This window comes from Aythya ferina (genome assembly GCF_964211825.1).
Source record: "Aythya ferina genome assembly, chromosome: 1".
NCBI classification, from domain to species: Eukaryota; Metazoa; Chordata; class Aves; order Anseriformes; family Anatidae; genus Aythya; species Aythya ferina.
This window is the reverse complement of record NC_140296.1, coordinates 125,599,472-125,620,081: the sequence shown is the minus strand read 5'-3', so window position 1 is coordinate 125,620,081 and position 20,610 is coordinate 125,599,472. Positions and strand designations below refer to the sequence as shown.

Below are 20,610 nucleotides of genomic sequence, written 5' to 3'. Positions count from 1 at the left end.
CATCTCTTTCTTTATGGCCTCCATGCACCTGTAACTTATCAGGAATGTGTCTACACCTATCAAACACTGTAATGGTTGTTCTGCCATTTCAGGCCAATCTGCAGCATGTTAGTTCTACTTAGCTTCTTTTCTTATATCATATTTTGTCATTTCTTATATCATATTTTGTTCAGAGATGTCCTCGTTACTTTTGACAGTCTTAATTGTATTAATTTATTCTGTTTAGGGTAACCTTACCAAGCACAGTGAAAATCACTGTGACTCTCACTGCATGATAATATCCAGAGTGGTGTTAGAATGGTCATACAAATTATTGTCTCCGAAGTATTTCTGACTTGTATGTAAGTATGGATATTTCAATTAACTGTTCTACATCAGGAAGAAAATAGTCTGTGGGACAATAATTTGTCTATGTGAAGATGGCAGTTTCCATTTCCTTCTTTTTATGTCTGGATTTGATTAACAATATTTAATGATCTAATGTGATAGAGAATCAACAGGCGATCCAGAAAGAGTTCAAAAATTAAGCTGCACCTACTTTACCTGTTTTAGTCCAAGTCCTCAGCAACATATGGTTTGTGAATAGGCTATTTGCCTACATGCCATTTTCCTGTGCTGACAGCTGCTCCCTCCTGAGGGAAGGTGAGGGAGAGAAGAGTTTATGTAAAGAAAGCAAGTGACTTTGAAGTGTTGTGTCCAAACTGCTGGCACAGAAATAGACAGCTGAGTGGTTCATCTTCACAGGTTTAACAACTAAATGGAAGTCTGAGAGATTTAACCGCTTAGCTTTGTATCCAGGGTGAGTATCACCCACAGCTTCCTGATCTGCACCGATGGAATAGTAGAGTAATTGCAGCCCCTTCCCTGGCTGTTGCAGATACCAGGACATATAATTGTGATTATCATTTTGACTGCATTTCAGAGTAGCTTCTCCATCTTCTTTCAGTACCAGACTTGATGTTTGGGTTATTTTAGCTCCTATAAGACAAAATAACAACAAAAAAATAAACAAGGTAAGAAAAGTAAACTACATTCTCCCCACAGCAGAAGAGGTATCATGGCACAGCTGATGCCTTACTTGCTCCAAAGAAGAACGTGACCACACACCAGGCTGTCCACATACCCATTTCTGCTTCAGTAGGCAGAGAGCATGATCTAATAAGGGACTTCTGTAGGTCTGTTTCACATGCTTCTCTTAAACCAATAGCAAAGACGTCTGTAGCAGCCACATCTATGCTGAAAACCAAGCTTCTTCCTGTATGAAATCTCAAGCAAATGTATTGTTTTAAGTGTATCTGTTGAAAACATACAGAAGCTTTCAAACTGCCTCTAGTAGAAGTTTTTCTATCAGACAGGATAGTATCATACACAACAATTGTCTTTTTATTTAATGTTGTATATCTTATTTTTAGCTTTTGATGATTTGCTTCCAGAATGAAACCAAAAGACTTTAGTGTAACGAAGTAAAGAGGTTTTTTTATATATTGGTGAATGATGGATTTTTTCTTTCTGGAAAACTTCAGCCATTTCTGGTCACTCTGTACTCCTATGGCTGCAGATTTCTGACTTCCTACACATTCAGTGGAACCTAAACAGAGTGAGAAGAACAAAAAATATATTTTCAAGGTCCACAGAGCATGGTGGGTCTTCTTGGCATAGCACAACAAGAAAATAGCTATTTTATGAGCAAATCAAACACATATGCTCCTTAATTATTTTTCTTCCTTCTACACCTATCTAGGCCAGCATTCATGATCTTTTGGGGGGGATCACTTTAAATGGGACCTTGTTGTATCCTAAGCACACACCAAAATAAATAAATAAATAAATAAATAAATAAATAAATAATAATAATAATAATAAAAAAGAAACCTAGGTTGCCCCTGAAGCAAACATCTTACAACTTCTTTTCCCTTAGGTGTCCTAGCAGTATCTCAGCAGGACTGAGTGGCACAGTAGTTGCTAAAACAATCTTTTATCTTGTTTTAAGAAGACTGATTATTGTCACACCTTGGTATTTTCAATGCATACTGAGAGCAATTGCAACCATCATATTTGTGATCTATAGTTGAAAGATGAGGTGCCAGAAATTAATATCAGAGACAAATACACCAAAATCAAACAACCTAACAGCTGTGCTACTGAAAATATTCTTTCTTATTTATGTGAAAGGAAAGAATGGATGTTTACAGTGAACATTTTGGGCTGTATTTCCCACATTTTTCTATTTTTACATTGGCAGAACTGCATGAAAAAGATGCTGGAACTAATGTAACAGCCAGATATGTATGCTTGTCATTACACTTGTGACTGTGAAATTCTGCATTGGAAGTGCTGACTCAGAAATACATACATTCTTTTTCTCTATAGGAGAAAGATGTCAGAGCTGATATTAAGAACATGAGTTCACAAAGCCAATATACAACAGCTGAGGGAGATAGTGTGTGGAATAGCTGGAAAAATATATACCTAGTGAGGTAGATAAGATGTAAAACTTGTCTTAAGATACAGGCACCTGGCCTGGAAAGAGAACTCTCCTTTTATTCAGAACACATAGTCAGAATGTTCTTCTGGGTTTATGTGGAACTGGGGCTAGAGGGGCAGTTTACAGAAATATAACAGGTGAAACTCAAGCAGAATATCTAGATTCAAATCCCCCATAGTTATTGCTTCAAGCCAGGATCCGAAGCCAGATAACCCAGCTCTCCAGAGCATACTGTGTTGTAGGGTATCTCAAAGTGATTAATGACAAATGTTTTTCTACTCTATAAAAAAAATACAGAAACTTATAGCCTGGACTTTTTGCACAGAAAGCCAGATTCTATGTCTTTTTAATACATATTTAAGTATTTAATATGAGGTAAAAGGATTTCAAGAGAAAAATCTGATTCACAGTATCCTGTTACACAACAGTGAGTACATCAAGTCCAAAGTAAGCAAAGGGAGGAATCAAAACTAGTCTGCTAATTCTGAGGTGTGCATTTTACTTCTTGGACTACTGACAATAAGTGTGGTCATTTGGAGGGAGAGATCTCATCACGTAATTCAGGCAGTGTTTGAGGGAGATTGAACCTCTTGTATACATCCAAGCAACTGGACTTGTAAACACCTACAAGACAAACCCAGCTAAGTCTTGACACAACAAGCTGCATACTACTCTCAAGGCTTAGACTGTTTTGAACACAGATATTGGCAAAAACTTGTTTGTCAGGATCTTCTTACCAAAGCAATACATCTTGAAATAAGGATCAGGAAATTACCCATTTTTAAGTAACCACTTCCGTAGTTTTATTGCAAGCATGTTTTCACTCCTTTTTCAGGTAAAGTCTACTGCTTTGAACCACAGCAGCACCAAGAGGGAGCTGCAATTCTCACAGTAGACATTTGAAGATTTATCTGCTCTACAGATGAGGAGATGGAAGCACAGAGAAGCCAGAATCTTGTGTTCAGCTGCAAAATGGGGAGGTGAACAAAGACCTTCTTGTTGGCTGATTTCACAAGTCCTCAAAGGCAAGGTGCTGCACTTATACTGACACAGTGTATCCCTATAAGCCATTCTGAGCTGGCAGTTAAGGTGTTTCTGACGTTAACATCCCTAGGGATTTTAACAATAATGCATTGCATGGAAGAGCAATGAAAGTGTAGCAATGAATGGATGTGAACATTCACAGAATCGTGCTATTAGCAGTGGAAGCTTTAGGTCTGCTGCATTTTAACTCAGGCTCCCCCTGAACAAACTTGTTCATTGAAGCTGCTTTCAACCTAAGAAGGCTGAAGGTGAACAATTAATGGCACAAGTGTGACACACACTGACAGGAGAGGAGGAGTGTACCCTACTAAGCCTAGAGCGGTGGTTCTCCTAGGCATGACAGAGGAGTAGGAGTACTCAGAGAGTTTGATAACTAATTGTGATTGTTGTTTAATAAGTGACTGTAAATTTAGAAACTTTCTCCATTCTGTGTAAATATATATCCATATACATAACCATATATATATGTGTATGGACAAACAAAAATATACACTCAGATAAGATATATACACATTATTATATTCAAAAGGAATAGACAAATTAACACACACTATTGTTATACATTTTTCTCTCACTCTGTATCTTATGAAGCAAAATTATGTTCCAGGCTTAATGCCAAATAACCAAAGTCCAAATCATTGCTATATATAAGGGCCTGAGTTATTCACATTGAGGTTCCTTGTGAAATCATATAGGCTTGATCTCTCTTTCACCCACTGTTGCTGCAAGGTCTCAAAGTGCTTTTAATACCTACAAAATAGAGACCATTATTTAATTCCCTTTTTTTTTTTTTTTTTTTTTTTTTTTTTTTTTTTTTTTTTTTAGCTACAGGAAAAACATGGGCAGACAAATGCTTTAGTCATGGATATATATAATCAAACACTATTACAACTTACACAAAACTTATCCCTATCAAATTAAGCATTGAATATTGCTTCATATAGCACAAGACATGAGATTATCTTAATGTACGTTAAATCACAGTACAAGAAAAAATGTAGAGACCTATATAGCCACTTACGGAGGTACCCGTTAGAAGCTGAAAAATCAAGTGGCCCAGAAGGCTGCTGCAGCTCCTTGTCCCCACATCCATCCACTAGCAAGGCTGAGTGTATATTCCCAACAGGCATATAAACAAACACACACAAAATACAAATATACGCATCCACAGAGCCAGCCACAAATCTACACAGACAGAAACACTCAGCACTCATACAAGCACAAACAATGATGTGCTTGCAGCCTCATTCTGTTCCCCTCTGGCTGATCAGGATAAAAGTCTGATCAGGAGGGATATACAGTATGGATCCCTCCAGTAGCTGGCCTTAGATTTTCTGTTTGTCTAGGAGCTAGACCTGGATCCTTGGGTTCCTCACATGCTGGTAGTGACACAGGAGCCAGGGCACATTGCTGGCTCATGGTCAACCTGTCATCCACCAGGACCCCCAGGTCCTTCTCTGCAGAGCTCCTCTCCAGCAGGTCATCCCCCGGCCTGTACTGATACATGCGGTTGTTTCTTCCCATGTGCAGGACTCTACACCTGCTTTTTAAAACCTCACTTGATTTCTTCCTGCCCAGCTCTCATCCTGTCTAGGTCTCACTGTTCATTTCCTTCATAGGGAAACCAGATCTGAATGAGAGGCATAGTAGAAACACAGATCTCATTTGCACATGGAGTTAGGATACAGTCAGCATACACTCAGTCCCAGGAGCAAGACAACATTCCCAGGTCCTAACACGTTTACCCATACTTGAATGTTTCTGCTTCTGAAGCAACTAGGAAAGCCCAATAAAGAGATCAAGCAATATGAATCTCACAGGTCACAGACTTGCAGAGCAAAACTTTTCTGGCTCTGTACATGAAAGAATCTCATCTGTAAATTCCCAGCTCCATCTATTAAAAGTTTATGTTTGTTTGTTTGTTTTCCCCAAATAAATGGCCACAACTGTAAACTGGCAATGGTGAGTATGCCACTTGAAAACGTTAGTTTTCTATACTGCCTCCCCAAGTGATTGAGTGAAAATTTCTTACTCTAAAATCACAGGCAGAGAGCAGAAAGACCACTTACTAGTATGTCTTGTAGAGGGAAGGGTGGAATCTATGCTAGGCCATCCTGACAGTCTTAACGCTACTTCATTCACCATATATAGTACCAAATTAAATTAATCAGGATAACATTTCTTTGCAGCAATTTCATACACTGAATAAGAACTGTCTGTTGTGTTTTAACGTTCTGAGGTTATTTATTTGTGTTTCACCAGTTGCCACTGCTATTTTACACAATGAGTAACATGCACAAAGATATCCCAGGAAAGGAATTTCACTTGCTGAAAAAATTCAATTATCTACATAATTTATTGCCAACTTTGGATTTAAGAAAAAACATGACAGATAACTTTAAAAACTTTGTAGTGCGGTTACTGGTATTGAGTTTGTCAGGAAGCATGTAGTAAGAGCAGGGGAAGAAGTGCCAGATCACAAGACAAGCAGAAACAGCATCCTCGCTGGTAAAATCCTAGAGTAGCCAGTCAAAGTTGGTGACAATTACATGTTCTGTCAATGATAAATACCAATCAGATAAATGCAAAGTAAAAAGTCAAGTTCATGTTCAGTCCATGAACACAATCAACAAGCCAGAAACAACAGAGGTTAAGAGTATGCACAAGACTACCTTCAGCAGAACTTAGGGAGTGGATGCCTAGGTTTGAGTTTACATACAGCTCCATGGTCACTGGACTGAAACTGCAGTGTTGTAGGGCACAGGTGAGGTTGTTTGGACAATTAAGGCTTATTGGCACACTTGGGACCATGACTGTCCTGGTTAAATCAGTACAACTTCTAGTAGCATCACAGAAGAAATCCTAGACTCACAGAAAAATAAATAAATAAATAAATAAAATAAAAACACTTTATAAATGAACTTAATTCTTTATATTGTACCATTACACTGTGTCACTAAGACAGTGCTGACTTAAAACAGAGAATACCCATTTTACCCATTTCCTAAAGACACTTTCTGCCACACAGAGAAGCTGAGTAGGGTAGTCGTTAATGATTAATAATAGCCACACAGAGTTCCTGAGTGACATGATAGGTATTTTCAAAATGCTTTCTCCACCAAGTTCAGTTGGTCAAAGGAAATAAGCAGGTTAGGTTAGCACTTTTCTGAGCTTTGTTTTTCTACGGAATTAAAAAAAAAAAAAAAAAAAAAAAAAAAAGTACACTGGAAGTCGATACCCGTATCTCTCAGGTTTTGGTGTGCTTTGTCATGCTTGCATGTTAAGGAGCATGCTGTTCTCTTAGCTAGCAATACCGCTTTTGTCCACTCAGTGGAACTGTTCGATTACACAGACACAACGTAGACAATCCTCTAGCCTGAACACGTGATTTTTGAAAGACGCACTAGTAAATTACACTAGTAAATTACATGCTTTGTGTGATTTTAAACCTACAGCGAACTAGAAGTCCATGTTCTCTTTAAAGAACTGGAGAATGCTAGACCTTCCAAATATTTAGTCCCTCTGAACTATAGACTTTAGCACAAACAAACAAACAAACAAAAATATTACTCGTTCTCAACCCCCCCTCCCCCCCACTGGATGCGCACTGGTTTCCCTGAGCTCCAGCTACAGAGTATTCTCCTTTATTCTTTAATTCTTTTTTCCTAACTTTTTCACAGTTCTTAGTTCTCTCTTTATTACAGAACTCATATTCTGGTGACTGGCATAAATACACTTTAACCATAAATCAGTTGGGTTGCTGCTAAAGGGAGCAATCTTGCCAATCTCTCTCCTGCTTGCACATCCTTTGACTTCCATCTTCCAGCTATAGCAGACTCCATAAAGCCTCCTACACCTGCTACAAAATTTTCCTCTTTTTTTTTTTTTTTTTTTATTAGTTTTCAGCTAGATTAATTACTTGCTCCAGACACTACACAAACCTTTGCTGCCAGCACAAGGAAGGTGATGAGGACATATGAAACAGGACAGAAAAGGGAGAGAGAAATGTTGTTTATCTCAGAAAAAGCTTGTACCCTTGTGGAGTTGAAATGTTTTGGGGACCACAGCTTTGGAAGCAGTTCCCCTTTTTGCACTTTGGTGACTTAAACTTTCTACAAAAACATCACCACTAAGCTTCTGAGCATGCCAGTAAGTGCATGTGAGATGGAATGTGTGAAGGGAGAAATTCTTAATGCTTCCTGTTGAGATGTTTCCATGCCTTACAGGTAATTAGGCATTCCTTGAGGAAAAGACTGGGACTGAGATGCAGGTAGCCAACTACCAGGCTATAGACTTGTTCTGTTCACAAAATATTTTTTCTGCCAGCAGCTTTATGTGTTTAGCCAATCATTTCCGTCTCTGAAGAGACCCTGAAATAAATAAGCTAAATGGAGTGTTTCATACTAAACAAAAAGAATTATTTTAAGCGTAACTTTTCCCATACTTTTCCTCTGATCTGCCTTTCAACTCCAGTCATATATTTTCCTTGTTTTCTATTGGGCTTCCAAGGAAAAAAGGTTGTATGTTTTGGAACCTTTTTAGCAGAATAATTTTGCTTAAATACCAAGTATTTAAGAAAAGTAACTTTCCATCCTATCTGCATTACTCCGTTTGCTTGCTCTGTTTGAGCATAAGCATGCAACACAAAACAGAGCTTTTTGAAATCTTATGCAGTTTTCTAGAATAATCCTTTAGATTTGCAACAACCACCTGAATCTAGCACAGATCTGCTCTAAGCATGGAATACTTCCAAACAATCTTTTTGAAGCAAAACCACACTGGGATAATTGCAGTTTGCCTGAGCCCCTCTTCTTTCCAAGTCAAACAGACAACAGTGACAAAAGTACAGTGGTACTTTGTCTACCCTATTCCAACCGGAGTTTGGAGTTCCTGTTTTTCAGAAATCCAGCAGAAATTAAAAATCTCACACTAGGACAATAATCAGGGACATCACACACTTCCAAAGGCAAAACAAAACCAGAAACTACTAGGGAACTTTGGAATGTGCATCAACATGGATCAGCAGATAAAAAAGGCTAGTCTCAGGTGCTTGATAGAAGACAATGAAGAGTACAAGAGTAGACAGAGAAGATTACAGGAGCAATATGTGCCTTTTAAGAGATACACATTCATACTTTCTTGGGAGTTCATAAGGCTTTATTACCAACATGCACAAGATAAATATACATTTATTTGTCATATAACTGTACATTTCTGTTTCCGAGTGACAGATATGGGGCTTTTGAATTTATTTCAAAAATATATATATATATATTATTTTTTTGAAGCTTCAGAATCCCTGTTGTGTCTCATGTCCCAGTGAACTTCAAATTAATTTACTAGGTCTAGGTATTCAGGTAAAAAGCCAGCAGCTAGTATTGAACTCACCCAACTGGACTGCAAGTCTATACAAAACTGACTAAATACACCCAAAGAGTCCAGTCCCAGCATGGAACCAGAATTACTATAAAACCAGGCATGGATTCCCAGACATCTGCTTCTCCTTGTAAAATTTTTCCAGGAGATCCTGGTATACAGCTTAGATAGTTGGTTTTATTTTTGGCATTAGCATTTTGAATGCCAGTGTTTAACCTTTGTGATAAATATGTCAAAATGTTGGATTATATAGGCAGATTTCTATAAAATGGATAGATAGTACAAGCATTTACATTATAGGCTCCACTGCAAAGGTATGAGTCTAACTCTTCACCTTTGAGACTGATACACATACTTTACAAATGTGTACATATTCAGCTAATATATATATATATATTTTTTTTTTTTTCCATTTCTAGTTTAACTTTACTTCCATTAAACCTCAGGAAACAGTGCTCTAAGCAGAAGTGAGTGACAGAATAAAAGGATCAAAGTTGACAGCGTTTGCTCTGTAAGCAGAAACATGCTGCTTCTTTCAAGGGGAAAATGAAACCCTTCAGAAGTCTTCTTGTTTGTGGAAAATCTCATTATTTGTTATAAAGATTAAAAAAAAAAAAAAAAATTATGACCAGATATTCATGGCTACCAAGAGCCAGTGTAGAGACTGCGACTCTGTAGCTTCTGGTCTTTCACACTTGATCTTGTCTTGTAGTCCTTTTGTATTTCCAAGCTTCTCTAAATCCTATTTAATTAACTCCTGTTAATTTTCTTCAAGTTTCTTCTTTTAAACACTAGGCTTTCTTAGAGAGAAAATACCTTCTTGTCACCAGACACAGTAATAGACAAAACAAGGCCACAAATACATTGTATCCAGAAGAGTATTGCAAGGTTTCAATTTACACCTAATAACTTCATCTTTATGATACTTTTTTAGAAATATTGTTAGGAAAATTGTGTTATTTTAAACTTCTGATAAATCTGATCTTGAAAACAATCTTCTTGAAGAAGAATTTATCCACTGAAAATAGTTCTGCTTCAAAACAGCTTGTAAAATGTTTGTTTGTTTTTATTTTTATGTTTAACTACTACCCTTCATACTCTTTCCTCTGCCTGCTATTCTATTTGCTATTCCCCTTTCTTTATTGCTTCCCTTTCCTTCCCTTTTATGGTTACTCTGTGTATGTCTTGTTTTCTCTGGCTGTCTCTTACCTCTCTCACTTTCACCCTCCCTTTTTCTTTTGAAACTCTATTCCCCATGTCTTAGACACAGTCTTCCCTTTTATCCTCCTCAGCCATTTTCATGGATGTTTGTTTTTTTCTTCTCTCATTGTGTGGTCTCCCCTGTACATTCCACCTCTTTTCTCTTCAGGACCCAACATGTTCCACACAGTACAGAGATTACTTTGAAATGGATTATGCTTTGTTATTCTGACCTTTGTATTAAGAAGTGCATCTTCTTTTGCACTTTTGTTTGTTTGTCTGGACATTTGCGCTGTGCTGTTGTGTGTAATTCTGTGTCCATAAATTGCATATGTGACCATTCACATGATTGTCTGTATCAGTACTCTCCAAACTTTTTTGATGTACCCCTATCACTAAAAACATTTTGAGCATGCACCTCCAATATTTATTTATAACGTGTATTACTGAAACTCTAATATTTTCTTCCTACACCCCAGTGGGTCATCTCATGCACTCCCAGGGATGCATGCACCCCACTTTGGAGACCACAGATCCATATCATGGGACCTCACAGTTGCCTAAGTTATGCTATTTTTTACAGAATCACAGAATCACAGAATTTCTAGGTTGGAAGAGACCTCAAGATCATCGAATCCAACCTCTGACCTAACGCTAACAGTCCTCCACTAAACCATATCCCTAAGCTCTACAACTAAACATATTTTAAAGACTTCCAGGGATGGTGACTCCACCACTTCCCTGGCCATCCTGTTCCAGTGTCTAACAACCCTTTCGGTAAAGAAGTTCTTCCTAACATCTAACCTAAAACTCCCCTGGTGCAACTTAAGCCCATTCCCCCTCGTCCTGTCACCAGGCACGTGGGAGAACAGACCAACCCCCACCTCGCTACAGCCTCCTTTAAGGTACCTATAGAGAGCGATAAGGTTGCCCCTGAGCCTCCTTTTCTCCAGGCTGAACAAGCCCAGCTCCCTCAGCCGCTCCTCATAGGACTTGTTCTCCAGGCCCCTCACCAGCTTCATTGCCCTTCTCTGGACCCGCTCAAGCACCTCGATGTCCTTCTTCACAGAATCAGAATCACAGAATTTTCTAGGTTGGAAGAGACCTCAAGATCATCGAGTCCAACCTCTGACCTAACGCTAACAGTCCCCACTAAACCATTTCCCTAAGCTCTACATCTAAACGTCTTTTGAAGACTTCCAGGGATGGTGACTCCACCACTTCCCTGGCCAGCCTGTTCCAGTGCCTCACAACCCTTTCAGTGAAGAAGTTCTTCCTAACATCTAACCTAAAACTCCCCTGGCTCAACTTAAGCCCATTCCCCCTCGTCCTGTCACCAGGCACGTGGGAGAACAGACCAACCCCCACCTCGCTACAGCCTCCCTTGAGGTACCCATAGAGAGTGATAAGGTCGCCCCTGAGCCTCCTCTTCTCCAGGCTGAACAATCCCAGCTCCCTCAGCCGCTCCTCATAGGACTTGTTCTCCAGACCCCTCACCAGCTTCGTCGCCCTTCTCTGGACTCTTTCGAGCACCTCAATGTCTTTCTTATAGCGAGGGGCCCAAAACTGAACACAGTACTCGAGGTGCGGCCTCACCAGAGCTGAGTACAGGGGGACGATCACCTCCCTAGCCCTGCTGGTCACACTGTTCCTGATACAAGCCAGGATGCCGTTGGCCTTCTTGGCCACCTGAGCGCACTGCTGGCTCATATTCAGCCGACTATCAACCATCACTCCCAGGTCCTTCTCTGCCTGGCAGCTCTCCAACCACTCATCTCCCAGCCTGTAGCTCTGCTCGGGGTTATTGCGCCCCAGGTGCAGGACCCGGCACTTGACCTTGTTGAACTTCAAGCAGTTGACCTCAGCCCATCGGTGCAGCCTATCCAGATCCTCCTGCAGAGCTTTCCTACCCTCGGGCAGATCGACACACGCACCTAACTTGGTGTCATCTGCAAACTTGCTGAGGGTGCACTCAATGCCCTCATCCAGATCATCAATGAAGATATTAAAGAGGACCGGCCCCAGCACCGAGCCCTGGGGAACACCACTAGTGACTGGCCTCCAACTGGATTTGACTCCATTTACCACGACTCTTTGGGCCTGGCTATCCAGCCAGTTTCTAACCCAACAAAGCGTGCGCCAGTCCAAGCCAAGAGCAGCCAGTTTCTTGAGGAGAATGCTGTGTGAAACGGTATCAAAAGCCTTGCTGAAGTCAAGGTAGACCACATCCACAGCCTTCCCCTCATCCACCCAGCACGTCACTTTGTCATAGAAGGAGATCAGGTTCGTCAAGCAGGATCTGCCTTTCATAAACCCATGCTGACTGGGCCTGATCGCGTGCTTGCCCTGCAAGTGCTGCGTGATGACTCTCAAGATAATCTGCTCCATGACCTTCCCTGGCACTGAGGTCAAACTGACAGGCCTGTAGTTCCCTGGGTCTGCCCTCTGGCCCTTCTTGTAGATGGGTGTCACATTTGCTAGCCGCCAGTCAACTGGGACCTCCCCCGATAGCCAGGACTGTTGATAAATGATGGTAAGTGGCTTGGCCAGCTCCTCTGCCAGTTCTCTCAGTACACTTGGGTGGATCCCATCCGGCCCCATCGACTTGTGCACATCCAAGTGCCGTACCAGGTCACCAAACATTTCTTCGTGGATATTGAGGGCCACACCCTGCTCCCCATCCCCTTCCACCAGCTCAGGGTACTGGGTATCCAGAGAACAACTGGTATTGCTGCTAAAGACTGAGGCAAAGAAGGCATTAGGCACCTCCACCTTTTCCTCATCTCTTTTAACTAAGTTTCACCCTGCATCCAGTAAAGGATGGAGATTCTCCTTAGTCCTCCTTTTTGTGTTGACGTATTTATAGAAACGTTTTTTGTTATCTTTAACGGCAGTAGCCAGATTGAGCTCCAGATGAGCTTTGGCCTTTCTAATTTTGTCCCTGCACAGCCTCGCAATATCCTTATAGTCCTCCCTAGTGGCCTGCCCACTTTTCCAAAGATTATAAACCCTCTTTTTTCTCCTAATCTCAAGCCACAATTCTCTGTTGAGCCAGGCTGGTCTTCTTCCCCGCCAGCTTGTCTTTGGGCACATGGGGACAGACCGTTCCTGCGCCATTAAGATTTCCCTCTTGAAGCGTGCCCAGCCTTCCTGGACCCCTCTGCCCTTCAGAACCACCTCCCAAGGGACTCTACCAACCAATGTCCTCAGCAGCACAAAGTCAGCCCTCTGGAAGTCCGATACAGTGGTTTTACTGGTCCCCTTCCTGGCCTCGCCAAGAATAGAGAACTCCACCATTTCATGGTCACTCTGCCCAAGACAGCTCCTGACAACCACATCCTCCACCAGTCCTTCTCTGTTTGTGAAGAGAAGGTCTAGTGGGGCGCCACCCCTGGTAGGCTCACTAACCAGCTGCGTCAGGAAGCTATCTTCCACGCTCTCCAGAAACCTCCTAGACTGCTTTCTCTGGGCTGTGTTGTGCTTCCAGGATATGTCAGGGAAGTTGAAGTCCCCCACGAGAACAAGCGCCGACGATTCCGCAACTTCTGTCAACTGCCTGTAGAACACCTCATCTGTCTCTTCATCCTGGTTCGGCAGTCTATAACAGACCCCAACCAGGACGCTAGTCTTGTTGGCCTTCCCACTGATCCTAACCCAAAGGAACTCGACCTTTTCATTCCCAGCCTCGAGTTCTACAACATTGAAAGATGCTCTTATATAGAGAGCCACACCACCACCCCTTCTGTGCTGCCTGTCCCTTCTGAAGAGCTTATAGCCAGGCATTGCAGCACTCCAGTCATGAGAGTGGTCCCACCACGTCTCCGTGATGGCAACCAAGTCGTAGCCTGCCTGCTACACGATGGCTTCCAGCTCTTCCTGTTTGTTACCCATGCTGCGTGCATTGGTGTAGATGCACTTCAGCTGGGCCATTGCCTTATCCCCCGGCCTTGCCATTGTTCCCCCTGGCACAGCTCCAACAATCCTTGTTTCAGCCCCATCCCCCTTCTTACCTAAAGTTTTTTTGCTACATTTAAAGACCGTCCTAAGAATCTGATCCACCTGTGGTAGTTTGGGATGGAGAGCTTTTGTCTCTCCATTCCTGTCACATCTGGGCTGTGACTGTTTACATTTTAGAGAGGAGTGGGACTTTTTTTGTTTGTTTTTTGTTTGTTTGTTTGTTGGCATGTGACAATCTGCCTAGTACTGGAAGGTTTCATGAAGTAGAAGTGTTTTTAAAGATATAAATGTATATATTGCAAAATGATGTAGCATCAAAGAAAGAATATTTTAACAATACCTTAAAGTTAACCCCTAGTAAAGAATTGACTGTCATCTTCCCTTCCAGTAAATGATTATCTTAAAATAGAGGGTGTGGACGTTGTGTACATGTGTGTGTCCCTGTATCACAGGAACGTGGGAACTTTGCCTAGACTTCATTCAGAAAGGCAGCACTTTTCATGCTTGGCTTTCATTTCACAGGAAGGAGGAGGAGGTTTGGGGAGTGGTGGGTGTGTGTGTGAGGGGATGTGGGGGTGTGGTTGGATCTCTGTCTCTCTCTCTCTGGAATATTCCATTATCAAAAAGGGGAGGAAGTGTTAGTTCAGCTATTGAACAAAATTTCCAGTTACCCAGTTTCCTGACCCCAATACAATGGTAGAGTCTCACTGCTCCTTTCTAGGGGCCAGATGTAAATTCCGTATATTACTACAGTTAAGAAAGAAGGAAAATGTTACTGTAAAAGCCAGTGTAAGAAACTCTCTAAGACTCAATTATGGAGATTGAGAAAGCAAGCATCCTTTTTATTGCAGCACTGGATGCACAGGGGATAGTTCCTCCTATTGTGCATAACTGGTTCAAAAAACCTGTTCAGTTTATGTACACTGCAGGCATTACATATGCCAAAGTCTTCCCATAAGGCATATGTATATATTTTCAATACTTTACCCCAAATCATTTACTTAGTGTCTGCCCCTTTTTGGGCATGCCCTGTTAAATGTATCGGTGGTCTCAAGCACTATGGAGATAAAGCCGAGCATTTGTTCTAGGCATCAAAAACGTGCAAAAATTTACCACTGAACCAAGTAAGGGCCAGATTCTGAGAGAAGCTGAGTACCTGCAATTCCTCCTGAAGTCAATTTCTTTTAGAATCAGGCTGGGGGAGGGGAAAGGAGTCAGAAGGAAAGAGGTCTACACTAGCTCATGTCTAGAAACCCCCACAGAGAGAATTAAGAAAGAACCTATACTGCCTATGAGGATGTAGGTACTTGTGCTATTCCATCTATATATGGAAGTGCTAGAGAAGACTGCAATGTGTGGAAACTAGCCCTAGCTTTCTGAACTCAGAGATGTAGCACTAGCTTCAGACAGTACTTCTTTTAAGAAGAAACCTATACTTTTTTTTTCCCTGAAATAGGGTGTCTAATGTGCATTTTTGCTTTTATATGTGTCCCGCTGTTTAAGGGAATCATTCATATGATTTCCTTGTATTGTGTCATTTCGTATTGCATGTAATGTGAGGCTTATATTTCAGACCAAAAGGAATTTACTTTGGGAGCAGAAGCACAATATTCCACTCTATTATCACACAAGTATTTGTGAAATTGTAAGCCACTGATTTTTGTCATATTTTCCATTCAGTCCTAATGAGTGCGCATTGTTTGCACTGTAGCTGATGGCATCCTAATTTTCTGCCGCTTGTCTCTGTAACTTGCTGTGAATGTAACTCAGGTGGATGGTAGATAAAATCTGAGGGCTGTGCAGCATGCCTAGTCCTCTAGCGTTTTCCAAATTCAGCCAGTTACATTTCCAGTTTGAGTAGGCAGACTCTCATTTATGTTCTTGCACTAGGAGAAAAGAGTGATCCAGAAAGATGTTTCCAGTCCATTTTTTCCATATCTGATGTTGACATTCTCCTTTGGGATCTGCTCTTTACTGATGATCCCCCCCCCCCCCCCCCCCCCGCATTGGATTATTTAGGCCACTGCTGGGAATTAAAGCAGAATGGTGGTCTGCTAGTAAGTAGAATTAAGGAAGCACACAGCCTCTGTGACATTTTACCTTCAACATTTGGACGCGGAGTGCAAGCATGCAAGCCTGTGCTAGCCTGAAGCTAGGGTTCCACAGAACAATAGCAGATGCCGTACAGCAACGCTAATTTCAAAGAGAAACCAGCCAAGAATCACTAATTCGTACTCTTAGTCCCGTATTGCTGCAACTCTTGACTTCTAGCATGAAGCTGGCTGCCACGTGAGGCGGCAGCGGCAGACCTACCGGTGCTGCAGTCCTACTCGGGCATGCCGCAGGAAGACAGGACAGCGGGGGAAGCCCACCCGCAGGCTCTCCCTCTGAGAGGCGCTCACTGGCTGAGGGCTGCGGGAGGGAACAGCCGTGATTTTAACCGAGGATCGAAGCTGGTGTCGCCCAGCAGTGCCGGTGTAAGGCGGGGAGGTGGGGGGTCTGCACCTTGCGTGAGCTTGGGCTACACGATCCTGCATGGGACAGTCCGTTATGCTGGAGGTGGGCGAAGGGGGTGGGCCGAGGCAGTGGTGGAGAGGGGTGGTGACAGCAGTGGCCACTGACTCGCAGCGTGCCGTCTCAGTCGCGCAGCTCCCCATCCCCATGTACTCTCGAGTGCTGCGCTAGGCTGGGCCTCTGGAGAGGAAGAGAGGTTGAGGGGGTAAAGCACAGAGAGAGGAGGAGGGGTACGGGGGGTGAGGTGAGGGAAGGAAGGAAGTAAGGAAGGAAGGATGCAAGCAAGCGAGGAAGGAAGGAAGGAAGGAAGGAGGAGCAGAGGGGAGAGAGAGAGGGAGGGGGAAGGGGGAGAAAGAGAGGGAGGGGGAAAGGGAAAAGGGGGGAGGGGGAGGGCGGAGAGAGAGGGAGGGAGAGAGAAAGAGAAAGATCCTGGTAAGCGGGAGGAAGAGAGGCGTCTATGGGAGAGAGAACCCGGGTGGGTAGAGAAAAAACATTACGAGAGAAGGGCCAGGAGAGGAGTGCGAGAACTGGGACTGGTCACAAACGTCAGGCTTCTTGAAGACATCCATTGGCTGTGCCTTGGGCTGGGGGACAAAGAGATAGTGGGCGCAGAGCGGGAATGACCCAGCGCTGGCCCACCAAGATGGTGTAATTTACACGGTGAAAACAGCCTTTGTCCAACTTTTCTGATGCCACGAGACAGCTCTTTACAGCTTTGGTGGGAAGGCCTCCTCTTGAGTAATTCTGGGAAGTGAAGGGGGTGTTGCTGGAGTCCTACAAAAGGTATTGTGGCGGGCGAGCAGGCTGGCGGGAAAGGATGTTGTGAACCTGTCCAAAGAGACCGGAGGAAGAGAGCCATCTTCTAAGATATCATTGGGTCTCTGCCATTGGGGGTGGGGGTGGGGCGGGGAAGAAAGATGACAAATGAAGTACTACTTCGGAATGTGATTAAGACTCCAAAAAATTGTGGTTTTTTTTTTCATTGTTGGTGGTGGTTCATTGGTTGGTTTTGTTTTATCCCTCCATATCCTAGTGTTTGCTGTATGGAAGTCTGCATTACTGGGACTTGGGAGGGTCCCGAGACCCCCAAGCTCACTTATGTCAGATGCTGTGTGTGGGCAAGGAGAGAAAAGCCATATGAAATCATGTCACAGTTTCTCTTCTCATGGAAATCAGTATCAAAATCAGATACTTTTAACACATGCATGGTTGGTGTGGTCTGATCCTATGTGCTTTTGTTGTCGTTATTGTCTTTCCCCCCTCCCCCCCATCTTTAAGAGCTATGATTGAATCTTGCCTTAGAAGTCTCTGAAGCAGGGAGGCAAAGGTAGCTTGATATTGGTGCTGATTCCTGATTCTGGTGGACCAATATAAGGAAGGCTTTGTGGCCTTTTCTGTGGATAGGGTTGTTGAATGCTCTTGCAGGGGACAGAAATCTGTATAAGTGTGGCAGAGGAAAGCTGTGCTACTGTATTTTTCAAGATGGAGAATAGTTAGTACAACTCATTAAATTATGATGTGACTGTTGCTGTGTTGGGTATTTTAAATTTGCCTTTTGTGACCCACTGAGATAATTTTATTTAGTCTGAAGTCTCTTTGGCTATTACCCCACTTGTTTGGTTGAAGAGAGCAGTGAATTTCACCTGCCTCCCTCACAAGTTACATAAATAAAGTCAAGATAGTGAAGCAAATCTCCCAACGGGCATCCCTCATTTAGGAACGATATCAGCTCATCAACTGATGAGGAAGGAGAGTGAGAGGGCAAATGAAAAGAACAAAGTTAAGATGGGGCAATGATTAACTGCTACTAGGCACATTTGTTACAGAAACGGATCTGCTGCCTCAGCTGGGATGAGCAAGGGAGGTTCCCCTTTTCCTTGCTACACAGATCCTAATCAGAAACATGGATACTGGATGAGGGAGCACCTCTTCTTTAGTCACAACTTATCTGCCTACCTTCACCTACTAATACAGGATTGCAGTGACTGTTTTTAGGGCTTTCTTCATTCCCAGTTTGAGATTACTTCAGTGCTGAGGTGCTTTAAAGTAAACGTACAGCTGAACAGTGAAGGAAGAGATGCTCCACAATCTAATAATCCTGTTTCTTACATGTTACCTGATCTCTATACTGAAAAACAAAACAAACAAACAAACAAAAAAAAAAAAACCTGTTTTTTCTCTAGAACTTCATTCCCTAAATTCAACTCTTTGTGCCACTTAAGGTTATTTTGCAAACCTCGTATAGCTGGAGGTAATTGATTCTCTCCTGTACTGACTTTTGCATATATGTGCTCTTAGCTGAATTATATATATGCAGTTTTTAGTTTGTTGTCAAGGACTGGTGCCCCTTCAATCTTTAAATGTATTTACTGTGTCTTCTGAGTTCACCCTTATTTGAATTCCTCGACTGAGCTACACAGAATATTAGGTATGGCCATATATTTTGATACTAGAAAAGACCATTGCTTTGGGGCATTGGAGCTTGTATGAAGTAAGATTTTATCCTCTATAATCACTGAAACCATGCAGAAAGACTTGTTTTCTTGCTTTGTTCTGAGGTTCTCAGCTCTTCCATGCTATTAACTGTGGCAAGAACAGCTTGGGTTATAGACACTGTTTTTAGAGGGGATTGGGCAAGAAATGCCTCTTTTCTTTTGACCAAGGCTAGTACTGACTTCACCTTCCGTATTTCACTTGCAGGCTGACCCACTGACATGGTGTAAATGCTAATTTGGGGAGAGGCAGCAAGTTGTCCCAAGGAGACAGCTGCTTATTCTCCAGGATGGCTTGCTCCTGTAGGCTATGTGTTTGACAAGAGAGCTGATACCTCACTCAACTGAGAATTGTCTTCTTTATGCCTATACAAATTCACTGTGTACAGTCCTTTTTGTGACCAGGTCAAGGTGTTTTTCCCCTTTCCCCCAGTAGTACAGCATATGCCATAAGCAGAGAATCATATAAGAGATCACTATGGTTTCTCAACCCTTATTTTGTGTACCACCATTAATACAGAATTGCTTTGTGGCCGACTCATCCTTCCTCTGCATTGTTGAGACTTGCGCATGCTCTTTCTCTGGCATCAGGAATGCTTCCCATCTATGTCTGCTTCCCCCATAACCTGCTTTTCCGTGTTATGCATGCATTATGCCTTAGTAGCTTCTGTGGGAAAAAGTCCCTGAAAATTAGTGTAAAGTACATTTAGTGCACTGTTAAGGTTTCACAGTTTATTACTCATTTTTGTGGCCATATTTATATATGGTCAATGCATACACAAGCAATAGAAGATGGAAGAAGTAGAAACTGGTACGTATGGTCAAGCTAGACCTATATAATGTAGTTTAACAACCAAAAAGGTTGGCAGTATCACCATAAAGGGTGCTATTGTGGGAGAGTGTTTGTGAAGAATGTGTCAGTTAGAGTGCTTTCTTTCATAAACATACAATGATACAATGTTTTTTTTTTATTATTTTATTTTTTATTTTTTTCAAAAAGCCAAAAGACTCTTTTATGTGAAGAGAAAAGATGGTTAAAGCTTTAGGAGAAAACTGATGATCCTGTTATAATTTTGTCTTTTTTTTTTTAAAGTCTTTAATATTATGTTACTAGTATGTCTTACTGTCTAAAAAAGGAAAGTATGTTTTGTAAGAAAGCTGTATATCATCTTACAGCAATACAGCTAACACACTTTTTCCTGCTACTAACTCAGCTACTAATTCCAGCTACTAACAAATTCAGCAAGTTTCCACATTTTTGCAACTTTATCTTTGCAACTTTTTATAATTCTGTAGTTGTTGTATAGCAGAAAACTATCTCTCTGTTGACAATTGTACTAGGCATGCAGACCCATAAAAGGATGAAAACTCCCTAATTTCCCATGTCAGCCACTGTGCTCTGACATGTGAGGTGTAAATCTGCTGAGTAAGAAGATACCATTTTATATCATCACTCTTATTACATTCAATTTACACAAGGAGTTTCATATTTAACAAAGAGAAGAACTACACTAGCACTTTCTGCTCAGAAGCATATGTTTT

General features: G+C 41.9%; 1 protein-coding gene and 1 long non-coding RNA gene across 9 annotated transcripts in view; one reads left to right on the top strand and one right to left on the bottom strand.

Moving 5' to 3' along the window:
* Positions 1-521: 521 nt before the first annotated feature.
* LOC311426042 lies at positions 522-17,235 on the bottom strand. Of its 4 annotated transcripts, none has more exons than XR_014686535.1 (4): positions 17,074-17,205; positions 16,568-16,756; positions 16,376-16,474; positions 522-978 (listed from the first exon to the last, which is right to left on the bottom strand). It is a non-coding gene; the product is annotated as an uncharacterized lncRNA (long non-coding RNA). The 4 variants fall into 4 exon arrangements; XR_014686536.1 differs by lacking the exon at positions 522-978 and adding an exon at positions 15,882-15,948; XR_014686534.1 differs by lacking the exon at positions 16,568-16,756 and having other exon boundaries at positions 17,074-17,235.
* EPHB6 (EPH receptor B6) overlaps positions 15,934-20,610 on the top strand; it is an 85,943-nt gene continuing 81,266 nt past the window's right edge. For 3 of the 5 annotated variants that reach the window (XM_084502126.1, XM_084502129.1, XM_084502130.1), the window contains exon 1: positions 16,998-17,359. The gene's annotated coding sequence lies outside the window, so the exon portion shown is untranslated. Of the gene's footprint in view, positions 16,540-16,997; positions 17,360-20,610 lie in introns of those variants that run through there. The other 2 variants (XM_084502127.1, XM_084502128.1) reach the window with 2 other exon arrangements.